The sequence below is a fragment of the Cynoglossus semilaevis genome, chromosome 17 (genome assembly GCF_000523025.1).
Source record: "Cynoglossus semilaevis isolate Cse_v1.0 chromosome 17, Cse_v1.0, whole genome shotgun sequence".
NCBI lineage: Eukaryota > Metazoa > Chordata > Actinopteri > Pleuronectiformes > Cynoglossidae > Cynoglossus > Cynoglossus semilaevis.
The window spans coordinates 10093105-10107751 of NC_024323.1; the positions used below are offsets into that span (position 1 = coordinate 10093105).

At 41.5% G+C, this 14647-nt stretch overlaps 1 protein-coding gene across 1 annotated transcript in view; it reads right to left on the reverse strand.

Annotated features, from left to right (window-relative positions):
• Nucleotides 1-13882, reverse strand: part of stat5a (signal transducer and activator of transcription 5a) — a 41940-nt gene extending 28058 nt beyond the window's left edge. Inside the window, exon 1 of the mRNA XM_008330036.3 lies at nt 13731-13882. The gene's annotated coding sequence lies outside the window, so the exon portion shown is untranslated. The remainder of the gene's footprint in view (nt 1-13730) is intronic.
• Between the last annotated feature and the right edge of the window lie 765 nt (nt 13883-14647).

Below are 14647 nucleotides of genomic sequence, written 5' to 3' on the forward strand. Positions count from 1 at the left end.
GAATGCCATGAACGTTTTGGACCAGAGCCACATTTAGGACACGGCCCTCTGCAGGGAAGACGACCTGCTGCAGCCAGTTGTTCCAGTCCAGCAGTCACTTTACCAGGCTCACGTCGAACTGGTTTGAGGCAGTTTCTGATCATTGTCAACTATAAATAAATAAATGGCCTTTCCTGAACCTACCAGATGTTTGTTTACTTAGCTTTTAGCAAACTTCAATAATGGGAAATTTACATATCACTTCTTAAAGGAATATTTTACATATAATATTTATAAAAAGTTAAAAAGGTTTTTTAGGGGCCTCCATCTCCTGTCCTACGTGCCACTTTCAGCCCGTGAACCACAACTGCGGGCCGCCCACAACTAGATGTCAGTATTATGTAATCTGACGCCCTGCTGTTTTGGCCCATCAATGAGACCCATCAGGGGCAACGGTGGGGTTTTGAGACCACTGCCTTAAAACCTTAAAATAAACGTTTACCTCACGCTTTGAGGTCAAGTATTAGTCAATGTTAACTGATGACTCTGCTGTTCACCCAATAACAGACGCAGTAAACACCAGCCAGTGCTGAGTCGGCATAAATGGCCAATATTATTGATTGGGTATATTGAGCACCGTGTTGAATGAACGCGCAGTGCTTTTAAATCTTTTAAGTTCACTTGAAAAATAGAACATTTTTTCACAGAAATGCTAATTTTAAAGGAACAGTTGGTTACTTTTAACTCACACCATGACAGTTATAGCTTTAGATTAGACTAGTACTAGTTAACATCTTGTGAAGAATCATCTCAGAGTCACTTCCTGAGTAAAAACTATGATGAAAACCAACAAAAGCAGAACAAAATATTCCAAATTTCATTCTACATTTGTCCAGTTCTGGAGTCATGCAATAGTACTAAACAAATAGGTCCATCGTGTTCTGTGTTGTGGGAGGAGTTTAGTGTAATGGCCGTTAACATTCTGTTCCTTTCCGTTCTTAATCAAACACGAGCAGCGGGAACTCTAATCTGATCTTTGGCAACAGGTCTTTATAATCAAACTCAACTGTAATGCCCTGAGTGACTGGATGACTACACCAGGTGCAAGTTCAAACACCAAGACACATGGTCATTGACATTAACTAGTGTGCCGCTGGACCCTACCCATGGACACTAATGCTAGGTCTACCTTAAATATTATTTATATATTATAAATTTAGACTTCTGGATTGTGTAACAAACTAAAAAAAACCCTCAAATCTCCAAAATGCTTTGGTTTTATACTCAGTAAGTGTAATTTTGAATATCTTTCATGGCATATACTTGTGCCGTGGGTTTTGTGATTTTTCTTATGCAAATATATGTGTCATGGCTCAACAAAGGTTAGAAAAAACTAATTTGATGAACCTAATTATATGGACGACAGCCTTAAGAAATTACCATTAAATACCTGCGTCTATGGGAAGCATGGAACTTTCTAGTAATTGCTTCAAAAACCATTTATCTGGGGTCAGATTGTAACAATGAGGTTAATGCCATGTAATAACGCTCTTCGTCCAGTTAACTCAATGGGGCAAACTATTCAATTCAACAGTAATTGCTCATTAATTGTGTTAAATAATTTCAGTACTTCAATATTTAATATTGAAAAAGTAAATCAATGGTTAACTAAATCACTAAATGATTACCCATAAGGAGACCTCCCAAACGTCACAGAGGCCTCAGACCCCTCAACGACATGAGCCTGGGGTGAAGCCCACACAGAAGCTGCACGGGGGCTGTCAATATGGGGTTGTAATGAGGCCCTAGTTGGGGGGGGAGGGGGTGTTTACATAGTCCTGTGGTAGGGCAAATGTGAGAGTGGAAGTATCTTAGACTGGATTTTGAAAAGTAGTGAACACACACAAACACTGGTGGGCCTTGGTATTTTAATCATTCAATGAATCAATCACTGTTGAGTGATTTGCTGTGGAGAAAGATGGATGGATGGATAGATAGATGGATGGATGGATGGATGGATAGATGGATGGATGGATAGATGGATGGATGGATGGATGGATGGATAGATGATAGATGATAGATGATAGATAGATGGATGGACAGATAGATAGATAGATTAATTTCAGATATATATCCAATGTGAAGTGCTGCAGATACAAATGTCATTATTGCCTTCTTACATTTTCCCAGATGTCAGATGTTGACCTTTGTTTCGAATTGTCAGGTGGTGCGAAAGTAAAAGCCAAACCGCAGGATGAATAAACTGGATATGGATTGTGATTTTATTGAGTGAAGAAAAAAAAATGGGCAGAGAGTTGGTCTTGACATTTAAATACTCAATCCTGATCTCGCTCGTACTTTTATTCATATCTGCTTCTATACTTCAGTAAAGCTAACTTAATCCTGAATGTCTTTCATTAGCTACTACGCCAGAAACCAACAACCTGACGGCCTTGAAGATTAGTTCACCGAGCTTCAGAGAGCAAGACTTCGCCTGCCCTGTGCCCTCGAACGCTCTACCTCAAAACATAAGCTACAGTAGAGTAAGGTGCATGGATCGTTACGGATCAAGGAGCAAATTCTGTGGGTGTTTCAAAGGAAACACTGTGAATCAGAAGGTTTATCTGTTATGTCACTTCAATAAACCACCATTCTTCCTATCGGAACGGCTTCCCTGTACTTGTACTGTATGGTAAGAGGATCTCACTGCACACTGTGGCTTGCTCACACCCAGACGTCCCACTGCTCCAGGAGTGGGGAGGAGACGGGGTAAGCGCCGTGTGAGCTCACACCTACATGGAGAATGGACAGGCTGTCCGATCGACCGGTTCTCATCAGCTGAGAGCAGGAACGTGCTGCTTTTTCAATTAACAGGCCGCAGTTACCCTGAGATTACAGGTAATTACAGCAAATGGTCTCACTGTACCTAAGTCAACCTGAAACGTTGTAACTCCCTGATGGTTAGAATACTGGGTTAGGACACGTCTGCTTTTTCTTGTTTTATCGGAAATGAAAAAATGATGAGCTCCAGTGTTTGTTGCTCATAACATAAAAAAAACCCAGAATATCATATTTCTTTCATGTTAAGGCGCTTCCCTTCTTCACCTTCTGGTTTTTCGAAAAGTTGCTCTTTTTATCGCACCTCCACTGCCACTCCTGTAAACACCAGCGCAGGCAGCTACGCCCTTTGATCTTCCCAGCTTGTCATGTGTCAAAGGTCAGAAAGCTGCAGTTTCTCACACACAGTATCTAACTCAGGCACTGGAGCTGCACACCCTGCCCCCAGCCCCTGTGCTCCCTTAACTATGGCTTCCCTCCTGTCACGGCCACCTCGGTGATTCCAGCAAAGGTCAGCTCCACATTTACCCCAACAGTGACAACAACTTCAGCACCAACTTTGTCGACGAGTGTCTGCAGCTGACAGCCAGGAGCATGACTAAACGTTTAGCAAATTCAAATGTTTTTTGTTTTTTTTTAATACTCCCCCTTGAACAAAAGGCAAATTTTCATTTCCTTTGTGGGCATTTAGGAAAATCCCTCATCTATATTTAAAGGATTAAAGCTCCATATTAGTTATAGACACGGAAATGAAGAGACTTTTCCACTCGTTTTCTGCGTTGGTTCTATTCACATTTGTTTGTCCTCAGAGCAAATGCTTGTGAATACAAATTGAAAAGAACACATAGAACCACCCTTTGTCCTGACATATAAGAAAAACAAAGAATGGTAAAGGGAGCAGCATTAACATACAGTTAGAAGGAAAACAAACTCAACTTGACAGAAGCTTAATGGAAGCTTTAGGCCCTTTTCTTGTAACATAACAACAGCTCTGGAACAGACTTAGCCATTTGGACGCTAGGAAGAAGTCGACGAGAGGTAACCACATTAGTAGGTGAGATTCTTCAGTCGGTCTACTCACGGAAAAAAAAAGAAGCTTTTTCTCCATGATGGCTGAAAAACCTTGTGTAAAATTGTGAGCCAGAACGAGTGTAGCTTCAACAATGGAGCCCCTTCATACACCCCTGGGCGTCCAGTGGACTTTACATACCATTATATAACGGCAAGATATCGTCCACATATTCTTTTCTTGCTTCGGACCCTGGTGACGTGTTACCCTGTTTCTGTGATGTCTGTGTGTGCTGGTGCAGTCGGTCATAATGGCTGTCGAAGGGGGATAATCTGGATAATCTGAGCCTGAACACTGAAGTCACACACAGAGCTATGGTCTCGTCCAGTGACTCATTCTGCTGCTCAACCCTGCATGAGATGATTGAGCAGAATATTCCTGCTACGGGGGGGCGGGGGGGGCGCCGTGGCTCCAGGTGAATGGCGTAGAACGCTCTTTAATTCCCTGACTATTTTACAGTAACGTGGTGATATAAATGACTCTAGAGCAGGGCTGTCAAAGTCATTTTTATCAGTGGCCACATCATCAGTACAGTTCCCCTTGGAGGGCCGGTTGTAAATGGAAGACTGTATAGATCAGGGGTCCCCAACCCGCGGTCCGCGGGCCAGTACCAGTCCATAGGTAATTTGGTACCTACACACTGAAAAAAATTATTTAATTCTTACTAATTTACTTAATTCAAAGAAAATCCAGTCATATCCCTTTACTTTCTTTATTTAAAGATAATCTGGCAATATTTCAAATTAAGAGGGTCACGGGTAACTGGCTGACCAGTCCTTGGATTGAAAAAGGTCAGGGACCGTTGTTATATATGTAACTACTCCATAACAAACTAATACATGTATCTGCAATTGGTTATTATTTTTTCAAGATACAAATATTGTTCATTACTGTGTAATAAAAAAAACTTTAATTTCTCAGGTTAAGAAACTCTGCTGCATGGACTTTACTAAATGCTTTTTAAGCTCCCGCGGACCACACAAAATAGCTTGGCGGGCCGCATTTGGCCCCCGGGCCTTGAGTTTGACACCTGTGTCATAGAGTATATTGGAGTATAATGTGATGGTATCAACCACATATAAATGGGGAGGGGAAGTTGCATTACAAAACTACAAGGTACTTTAATAACTTCCCACAGTACACACCGCTAACGCTTTTTCTCACTGTCGTGTTGTACGTCAAGTGTTTCTGTGGAAGGCAGATGTCACGCAGCTCTGAGCAGTTTTAATAATAATATGGAAAGAACAAAGAGACCAGGGTCACACTTCGCCAAGATTCAAGAGCGCCCTCAACACATGCTGAGAGCAGAGGTATGAGATCGTGCGAAAATGGAAAATGTGTTTAACGAGTTTTGACGGTAATCCTAAACAACATCAGACATGGCATTGCAAAGAAAGTTCACACACACCCCCCCCCCCTCCCACAGTTCACAGCATTTATTTAACCATATTCATGTGATTGACTCACATGGTCCAATGCCTCAGAGCAGTAGCAGTAGAGGTCACGGAGAGAGCAGCGTCAAGAAGCTGACGTGGGGAGAGCGAATGTGTTTCCTTTTTTGCGTGGGTTGATTTGTTATAATAAAATGAGGCTAATGAAGATGTCGTGTCCTTACAGTATGACTGTTAATACTAACAATGGTGTACGTGAACCAGCAAACCCTTCATACAATCTAAAAAAAAAATCCAGAAGAACACAGGGAGACGATGTTATTGCTGTGAAGGCAGACAACCATAGCTAGCCACATTTTGCGCATGCAAATTATGCCAAACAGTAAAAAGCTGGTAGCCCTACCACTTGCAAGCAAGCGTTAGCAGCAATTAACAATTAGCAAATTGCCTCTAAGGCTCTTATGAAGCTGTAGCAGGAAGAACCTAGAAGATTAAATGCTTCTGACATCAACCATTCCCTTTATTCTCCCTACACCAGATCATCCACATACACGCCTTTAGAGATCATCCAGTGCAAAGTAGAAAATCATATAGAAAAAAGAGAGAGAGACTGTGAGCTATTAAAAAAGATTTTGCGAGTCTCTTTTTTCAATTCCTGGTTCCAAGTGTATCGACACTGTGTTCAACTAAACAGGCCCGTAATATGATGATAAAATGTAACGACAACAGACCACAACACAAGCACAACGGCATATAAAACAGTTTTTAAGGACCTCATTAGGACAGCTGTATTGCTAGTGTACTTCAGGTGGCTGGAATGACGTGTAGGCCCGTTGTTGAGCTGTTGCTGAAGTGGGCGCTGATGAGCTCCCAGGATCAATATGGAATAAAAGATCCACAAATCCAAACCCTAACTTAGCATAAGATTGCTATATTGAAAATAAAAAAAAGTCCCACAGCCAGCCAATGAATAAGTCACTTTTTTCCTTTGATTTCTTTCAGATCTGTTTCTTCTTTAAGCCGGATTTAAACTATGGTATAAATGAGGTAGAAGCATCAATAAATAAAATAGCTTGTCATCATTATATTTTCACATCCAGTGCCCTGTAGATTACTGTGAGGCAGATGTTAACTCCCTCCCCAGACACAGTGGAGCATCTGTGACCTAAATCTACACGTAGAGAAACATCCCAGAATGTCACTTCTATGCATGCGCCCGAACGACTCAGATCATGAATAATGGCAGAAAAACAGCAAAGCTACAATCTACCACTGGCCCTTTCCTTGTAAGTGCGTCTTTAAGGTAGTTTGTTCTTGTACTACAAACACAGCTACACGCTTTGTAGCAGAAATCCTTGATGAGCCTTTGTGGTTTTTAATTGCTGTGTAGAAGTTTGTCTTAGAGCCATGACTGCAACATCCTTTTAAGAGTGGCAGAAACCGACTAAGATAACTGATCTATTCCTACTTGTTTCATATTACATTTAAAGGTTGCAATAGCATTTGTGCACAACACAATCTCAAAGTCAACAAGTATATATAATACTAATAATACTACTAATAATAATAATAATTCACCTGCTTTAAAATCTGCTTAAATAATCATCAGGTGTTGATTACCTAATGTGACGATTCAACCCTGAGTGAATTTGAACTAAGGTTCCAGCTGGACATTGGCAGCCAGTGTGAACTGCCAAAAGACGTCCACATGTTCGTCTTGAAGGTTTCGAGTGGCTCCTCTATTCAACGATGGTGTTTACCGCGGCGTCAAGTTACACCGCGGTATCAGTAGTGTTATTGGACAAGCGTCAAGGTGTGAACATACGATATTTTATCAGGGTCTGAGTAACTAGATTAACCAACCTGAAATCTGACACAGAGTTTAACCCAATGCTTCTCGAGTTAAGGATAAGCAAGGCAGTAGATAAAGAGTGTCCAATCAGAGAACAACCCCTGTAGTAACGCTAATTTACACACATATATATATATATATATATATATATATATATATTAAATCCATAGAACAAAGTTCCTGCAGTTTTTTCAGCAGCATCAAAAACATGAATTATGGCAGTTCTCAGGTGATGCCTTCGTGTTTTTGGTTTTTATTTTTCGTTTTTGTTTTTGTTTGTTTTTTTGCCTGGGGACAAAAAAATCGGAATTTGATTAAGACCAGAAAGAGTTGTCTGTGATAGAACAAACCAGCTAAGATTCAAGACATGATCAATGGTTTTGACCAGCAAGCTTAAAAAGTATATCAGATAATAAACAAAGCCTTGAGGCCTTGAACATTTTTATAATCGAATCATTTCAGCCCAACGTCAAATTTTTTTTCAATTGTTCTGTTACGATCTGAGCTAATAAAACACCTGCGGGGGCGCTAAAGCAATGAATATGCTAATCTCTATTCTCAGTATACACAATGGTAAAAAACTGTCGACACTGTTACCTTTACGATATATGTGCACCATGAGGGGAGAGTAGGTTACTCACTTTCTCCTCCTCTTCCAATTTTACAAGCAAGAAATTTCCAGAAACTGTAATACATTGGAGACACATAGAGCTGGTGTGTTTTATGCATTTAGGCAACATTAAATTATTATAAATAGTCTGGACAGGCTTGCATGTTTGAGGTTGCTGGAAAAAGAACCCTCGCAAAACATGCCTCATTCTTGGTAAATCAAATAAGATTGAACAGAAACGTCAGCCTGCAATATGCCCTGCACATGTGCTGCGCCTAAAAAACGTAATATGTTTTCATTTTTACAATCTTTTCCAGGGTCCAGATACAGTTATTTCTTCCATGCATGACAAATGAGGCAAGCGTTAAGAACCTAATGCATCAATGCAAAAAAAAAGTCATATTCCAGCATGTGTCAGAGTTCAATAACTCACTAACTAACACATCCAAGATTCTACACTGAAACACATTTTTACAGAGCTCTCAGAAACAACATCTCATATTTTATGACAAACCATGGTTTGTTTGGAGTGAGACTGTGTGACTTACTGAAGGTCCGTGGGCCAAATGTAGCCCATCATGTCAGGTTTTTTTTGTTTTTTTTTTTGTTTTTTTGGCCCACTCAATCTTAACATGTGTATGATTGTCTTAAAAGTTGTAGAGAGTCTACGCCGCATATGTCAAACTAAAGGCCTGTGGGCTAAATTTAAATTGTCACTTTCTGTGGCCCACCACAGCTCAACATGTATGGAGACTAAACTTATGATTACCGGATGGGTTGAATGCAGTAAACCTGTTGTGGTGAACCTGTACATAAGGTAAGGCAGTAACTTCATTATTATTATTTGAAGCTTCTGTTTCCTCCACTGGCCTTACTGTGTTCAAAGTTGACCTCAAAACACACGCTTTGACAAGCATTACCGACAGGTGTCAAAATGTGTTTTGGTTGTGGTATGGATTCAGGGCCCACCATTGATCAAAATACTTGTCAATGTAAGTACAGGAAGTTTAATATCTTCAAGTTACTCTATGGTAACACTTAATGCTGACAGACAACATTCTTGTTACATTTGCATATAGGGAAAAAACCCCTCTTTGCTCCCTTGCTACAATAAAAAGAAAGGACAAGCTGCCAGTACAGTGCCTGCGATAAATATGCTTATCTAAATTACAAAGTGCTTCTTAAAATCTATTTTCAGATATACAAGATAACGGCGTGCAGATTGTTCATATCGCTGAACCTTAGCCAGTAAAGGGCCCACGTGGTGACATAAAATGTAGTTCTATGCAGAGGTTAATGGGCAAGACTTAGCACGTTGGCCCCTCATCAACCAACAGCAACAGCCTTTTGCCAGTGTACTGAGCCTGTGGGTGGGTGTTATGTAAACACGAGCAAACCGTTTAACATGGTCACGTCGTACATGTTGTCATTTCATGGGCCACAAATGGAGCGCAAACTCCAAAAACTGTGAAACGCATTTCTAATTTACATGCCTTAGCAGTTTGTCTCGTCATCTCACTGTGTGCTTCACCAGAGCTTAGCATGTGGAGGGTTGTGTTAAAATAAAAGTCTACGGTATAGAACAGGGGTGTCAAACATACGGCCCAGGGGCGGCCCAGGGCAGCCCAGGGGCCAAAACCGGCCCAAAGTGGTGGGTTCAATCTGGTCCGCTTGATGAATTTTGAAAGAGAAAAAATACAAAACGATGATTTGTCAATTTATATTTCATTAAATATGAGGATTTTATAATAAACTTGTACTTATTTGGATGAAAACAAATTGACTTATTGTTATGTAGAGGTAATTATGTTATGATTGTACTGGTCCAGCCCATTTGACGTCTAATCAGACTATATATGGCCCCTGAACCAAAATGAGTTTGACACCCCTGGTATGGAGTCTACATCACGTCTCACAAACTCAAGGCCCGCGGCCCAAATCCGGCCTGTGACGTCATTGTATGTCATTGAAACGAGGGGAAGGGCCCATGCTTTTCTGACCAGCATAGACCTGTTATAAATTAGTAGATACAGAAAGTTGTGACATCACAACAACTGTGATATATTGTGGTGATATTTATTCATTTACTGTCCTCATTCTCGCTGTAGCCAATCCCAGCAGTCATCAGGCAAAGGTGGCATACAAACATACAAACAACCATTCAAACCTCTGGTCAATCAGCTCAACCAACCTAATCCTGCATGTTTTTGGACTACAGAATGAGCCAGAGTATCTAAGGAAAACCTACCCACAGACAAGGAGTCCACTCCCATGCCCATCAAGATCATTAGAGACCATTAGTTAGCACCGGAGATCGAATCAAAGACGACATTTCCAAGGCAAGGAAATATTGATAATAACTAACGGCATTAAAATGAGTGAGTCTTGCATAGAAACAGGCAGCGATCAGGGAAGAGAGCGGAGCGAGCTCTGGATGGCAACCATCAGCAACGCTATCTGGCAGATGGATTAGAGCACTCCTCGACCTCAACCCACGTCGGAGCTCACACTCACGTGACCTGTGGATTAGTGTGAGCCGAACTGAAAGAGGTGGGGGCTCGGGGGGGGGGGGGGAGGCGTGTCGATGCATGCTTCCTCAACACTTCCCTTTGACTGTTTCCCATTTCCTGTGTCTTACCTCTGGTTCGTCTGAAATTGTGTTTTATAACGATCTAACGACATTTTTCTACCAATGGGGGTTCGAAGTAGTTCTTGTGCTAGGTTTTCTTCCTCTTTACTATGTGTCAAGACTCCGCCTGTTCGGTCTACAGTCAGGGCGGCAGAAAGCTCTGAGATCACCGCTGTCATTCATGATGAATTCATGAGATTCTGACACCTTTGACTCACTGGTCGCTCAGATCAAAATCCCTGCTTCAATCGCCTCTCATCTAGTTACTCATGATGTCAGCGCTGACAACAGATCTCCTGCGCTGCTCTTCCCACCCCCCACCTACTGCTGCTAAGCAGTACTGGGATTTTCTTATTGTAGTCTTTCTAGGTTCACCTTCTTTAGACCTGTCTGGTAGTGGAGAGTGAGAATTTGAATGCCACGCTGTAAGCAAATAGAATAATGGGGCTTGTCAGGTAGCAGACCCATTAGTCTGACCGACGGGAATCATAACAGTGTCTTAAATGCACCTTAGAAAAGTGTCATCTCACCAGTCCAGAATCTGTATCCAAAGGTGTCTTCATATCTTCTTATTCATCATGAGATTGTTGTCAAATTTTACCACAGGCGACGACTGCCGTGCTCAATAGGAGACTGAACAGATATGCACCGTCAGCCCGTTAGTGAGAGTCAAGTGAGCAGAGTGACACGGGAACAGCCTCCGTCACAAACAAAGAAAACAAACAGCTGGAGTGAGCTCAAGATCGTTAGCTTCAAATATCACTGGGAATGACCAAGTCCTGTGACTGGTAGCTGTAAGGTGAGTGGATGGATTTTACATAACAGCCATTAACATATATGCACTGTAAGTAACATCAAATGGCAAACCTCCCACTTATCACTAGGTAGTACAAACTTGCTGAATACCCACAATGCCTGATCACCATCAGCAGGACTCAGGCAGGGTCAAAAAAATCTCCCAAGTTTGTTTCCACTGAAACATCAACTTCATCTCCTAATGTTAGTGTCTGGGCACGAACATAACACACACAGTTCAGGTAAAGAACTTCATTCAAACGTCTGTAACATCTCAACACATGGACCAAACTATGTATAAACAGAAAGTCGTGGACTTACATCAGAGTTCCCTTCCTACGGTAACTCGACGTAACTCGATTTGCACCATAAGTCGGAACTCTCATTCTGTATATAAGTACCCATGTCACTCACCCTCACTCACCCAGTGATAACATCATATTTTAGGACATGTGTCAAACCTAAGGCCCGGGGGCCAAATCTGGCCCACCGAGGCATTTAATAAGGTCCATGCAGTCTCTTAATCTGATAAATCAATGATCAATATTTGCAAATTATAATCAATTGCAGAACCATTAATGAATATGTTATGTAGTAGCCACATCTATACAGTCTATACCGTTTACAACCGGCCCTGACTTACGCTTAGGGGCCATAATGAAGGGCAAAAAGATCCCCCCCAAAAAAAATAAAGGAAAGAAAGTGAATGTAGCATAAGCAAATTTATGGCGTACAACAAACCGATGTAAACAAAGACGTCTTCCACGTATAGCATAGAGCGATGATGTATCTGTTTGCTGTACTCGCCTACTAGTTCCTGTGCAAAATTTGTTTTAATGCTGTCGGAATGATGGCAACTTAACGCCGTAGGTTGAGGATGTCGTGAACTATGTCGGATGTCGTATATAACTATGTTTGATTCGGCTTTGAACCAATCCAGCTTCAACCCTAAATTTAAGACGTATGGAGAGAACTCTGTTTTGTTTTCTCCTCCACTTTCATGCTGCATCACCTCCTGCATCTGAATTTCTTTGTTTTTTAGCTACGGCCTGCAGCTATGTGTTTCTCTACCAGCCATACAGAAAAGACAGAAAAACCTGCTACTGCTCTGCATAGAGAGGGAGTGTGCAAGCAGGGTGATACGGTGCCTGCCAAGGGTGAAGAACGGAGGATGGAACAGAATAGAATAGAACAGACTAGTGGCACTCAAAACCTAAGTGAGTGTCCCAGTGGAACCATTTCTCCTGTTTTATGGAGCAGGAAAGACGCCAAGGACTCAAAGTTTTCACTCGGCAGGAGGAGTATTATCACAGCACGCAGTGAGCATATTGTCACAACACAACATTGTTAATGACCAGGAACATCAGGAAACACTGTTTGTGCCAACATGACGACTAGAATCACGAAGGACTCTCTCTGTGGGTGTACAGCAAAAACAGATCATTCATCACGGCAACGCTGCCCTTAATAACCAAGAAAATGACAAAGTGTGTAAACAGAGACAGCTCTTCAGGCAAGTCAAGCTGGACGTGAACGCAACACGACCACGAACCAACTCAAGTCGTACTCAAAGTGTCTATGTCGCAAGTCAACATGACTCAACAAACCAAATACCAGACTTCATTAGGTCTTCAGATTTGAAGCTGTGGGGACTTGACTCAGATGTGTTGAAAAACAATTCGTAGTAAAAGTTAGTCAAATCCCTTATTAGCCGATTTCCATTTCTTCACTGAGTACAAATAACATTTATCGCTTATGCCAGCTTCCTATAATTATCAGGTTTCTCTGTGTAAGTTGTTTGGCTAATCTTATATACAGTATATGTACAGTACATGAGCAGCTTGTTTGGAAGACAAGCAAATCTCACGCATCTAAACATAAATAAATATGATAACTTTGACCAAATCTATTTGAAAGCACTATAAGCTCCTTATCCTTGAACAGCTCCCCTAAGAGTATTGATAGTGTACGGATGTAAAATAGGAATTCATGAAGAAAAAATACCAAATATTGAACTCGGAACTTTAAGATGTTCCTCAAATGTCCCTTATAACGTATTTACGTTAGGGGCCGAGCAGGTCCACCTTCTTGACAGGTCCACTGTCAAACTTCCGACAGTGGTCCACAGCTTGCACAGCACCGTTTATGCGGGTGTGTGTGTGTGTGTGTGTGTGTGTGTGTGTGTGTGTATGTGTGTATGTGTGTAACGGGGAGAGATACCAGGGGGGCGGGGGAGGGCTGACCAGCCTACTGCTACAAATCAACTACAGGGCTGCAAGTGGGGGGAAACAAAGTCCGCATAACAAACAGATATATATTGAAAAGTGACTACGACAGCATTAAAGATGAGTTTCCGTGCGTGTGTGGAAGGTGCGCGCGCACTCCGCGGTTTGTTTACAAAGAGCTGTCACAATATTCCTTCGCTGCCAGTGAACGGTGAAGAGTAACCAGCGACGTTCAGCTCTCCACACACACGCGCGCGCGCGCGCACACAAACACGCACACAAACACGCAGGCACGCACCGCACGCAGCACAAGCTCCAGAGACATTGGACTCTCGCTCTTACCTCCGTGGACCTGTTGTCCTTTTGTCCTCTTCTCATAAAACGTGGACAGAAACTGCAAGGGGACGTTTCACTTCCACCGGTCTCCAAGTCTCTCTGTCACTCACTCACTAGTTTGCAGCACTTCGCCTGACACTTCAACCCTCTCTCTCTCCCTCTCTCTGTGTCTCTCGCTCCCTCTCTGTGAACACGCCCACTTCCGGCGCTCTGTCACTGACTTTCAGCTGATGTCTCTCCGTCTTTGTGGTTGGTTGATTCGGACTCATGCTAATAACAGAGTATTTCTTTCAAAAGTAACATTAAACTGCTGGTGATTTTGCAGGTTTTTGTTGTTGTTGTTTTGTTTTTTTGTTCATTGTTTTGCTTTGCTCTGTTTCCTTAAAAGGCAATCTCATTTTTAGTAAATTTATTATTAGCAATTAAAAAAAACGTTCAATATTCAGAGGTTTTAAATATAATTTTAGAAAAAGTACAAATTAAACCAGCCTGAATTATTTTAGAAAGAATTATGAAATTAGCTTTTGAATAAAAGATAGAACATAGTTTAAATTTTAAAATTTAAAAATAGGGTTGAAAATATAGAGTTCTACAACACGACATTATTTTTGATAGCTCTGTTTCGAGTGCAGCTGTCACAGTCAGTGTTCGTATAGACGCGGATGATGTTGACAAATGTCAGTGTTGCGGTCACTACGACACGTGCTTAACATAAAAACACGTATGAGTTGAATAGTACTGCACGTAAGTACTGCATGCAAAATACAATTTACGTTTCTAAATGTGACTAGGTCCAATTTAACATATGACATCACTTCATGCAAAACACTTAGGTGAAGTGAAGTGTAGTGCACATTTTCTTCAGTTTGGAGAACAGTGCCACCGTCTGGCGATAATAATATATTATTATTATTATTGTTATT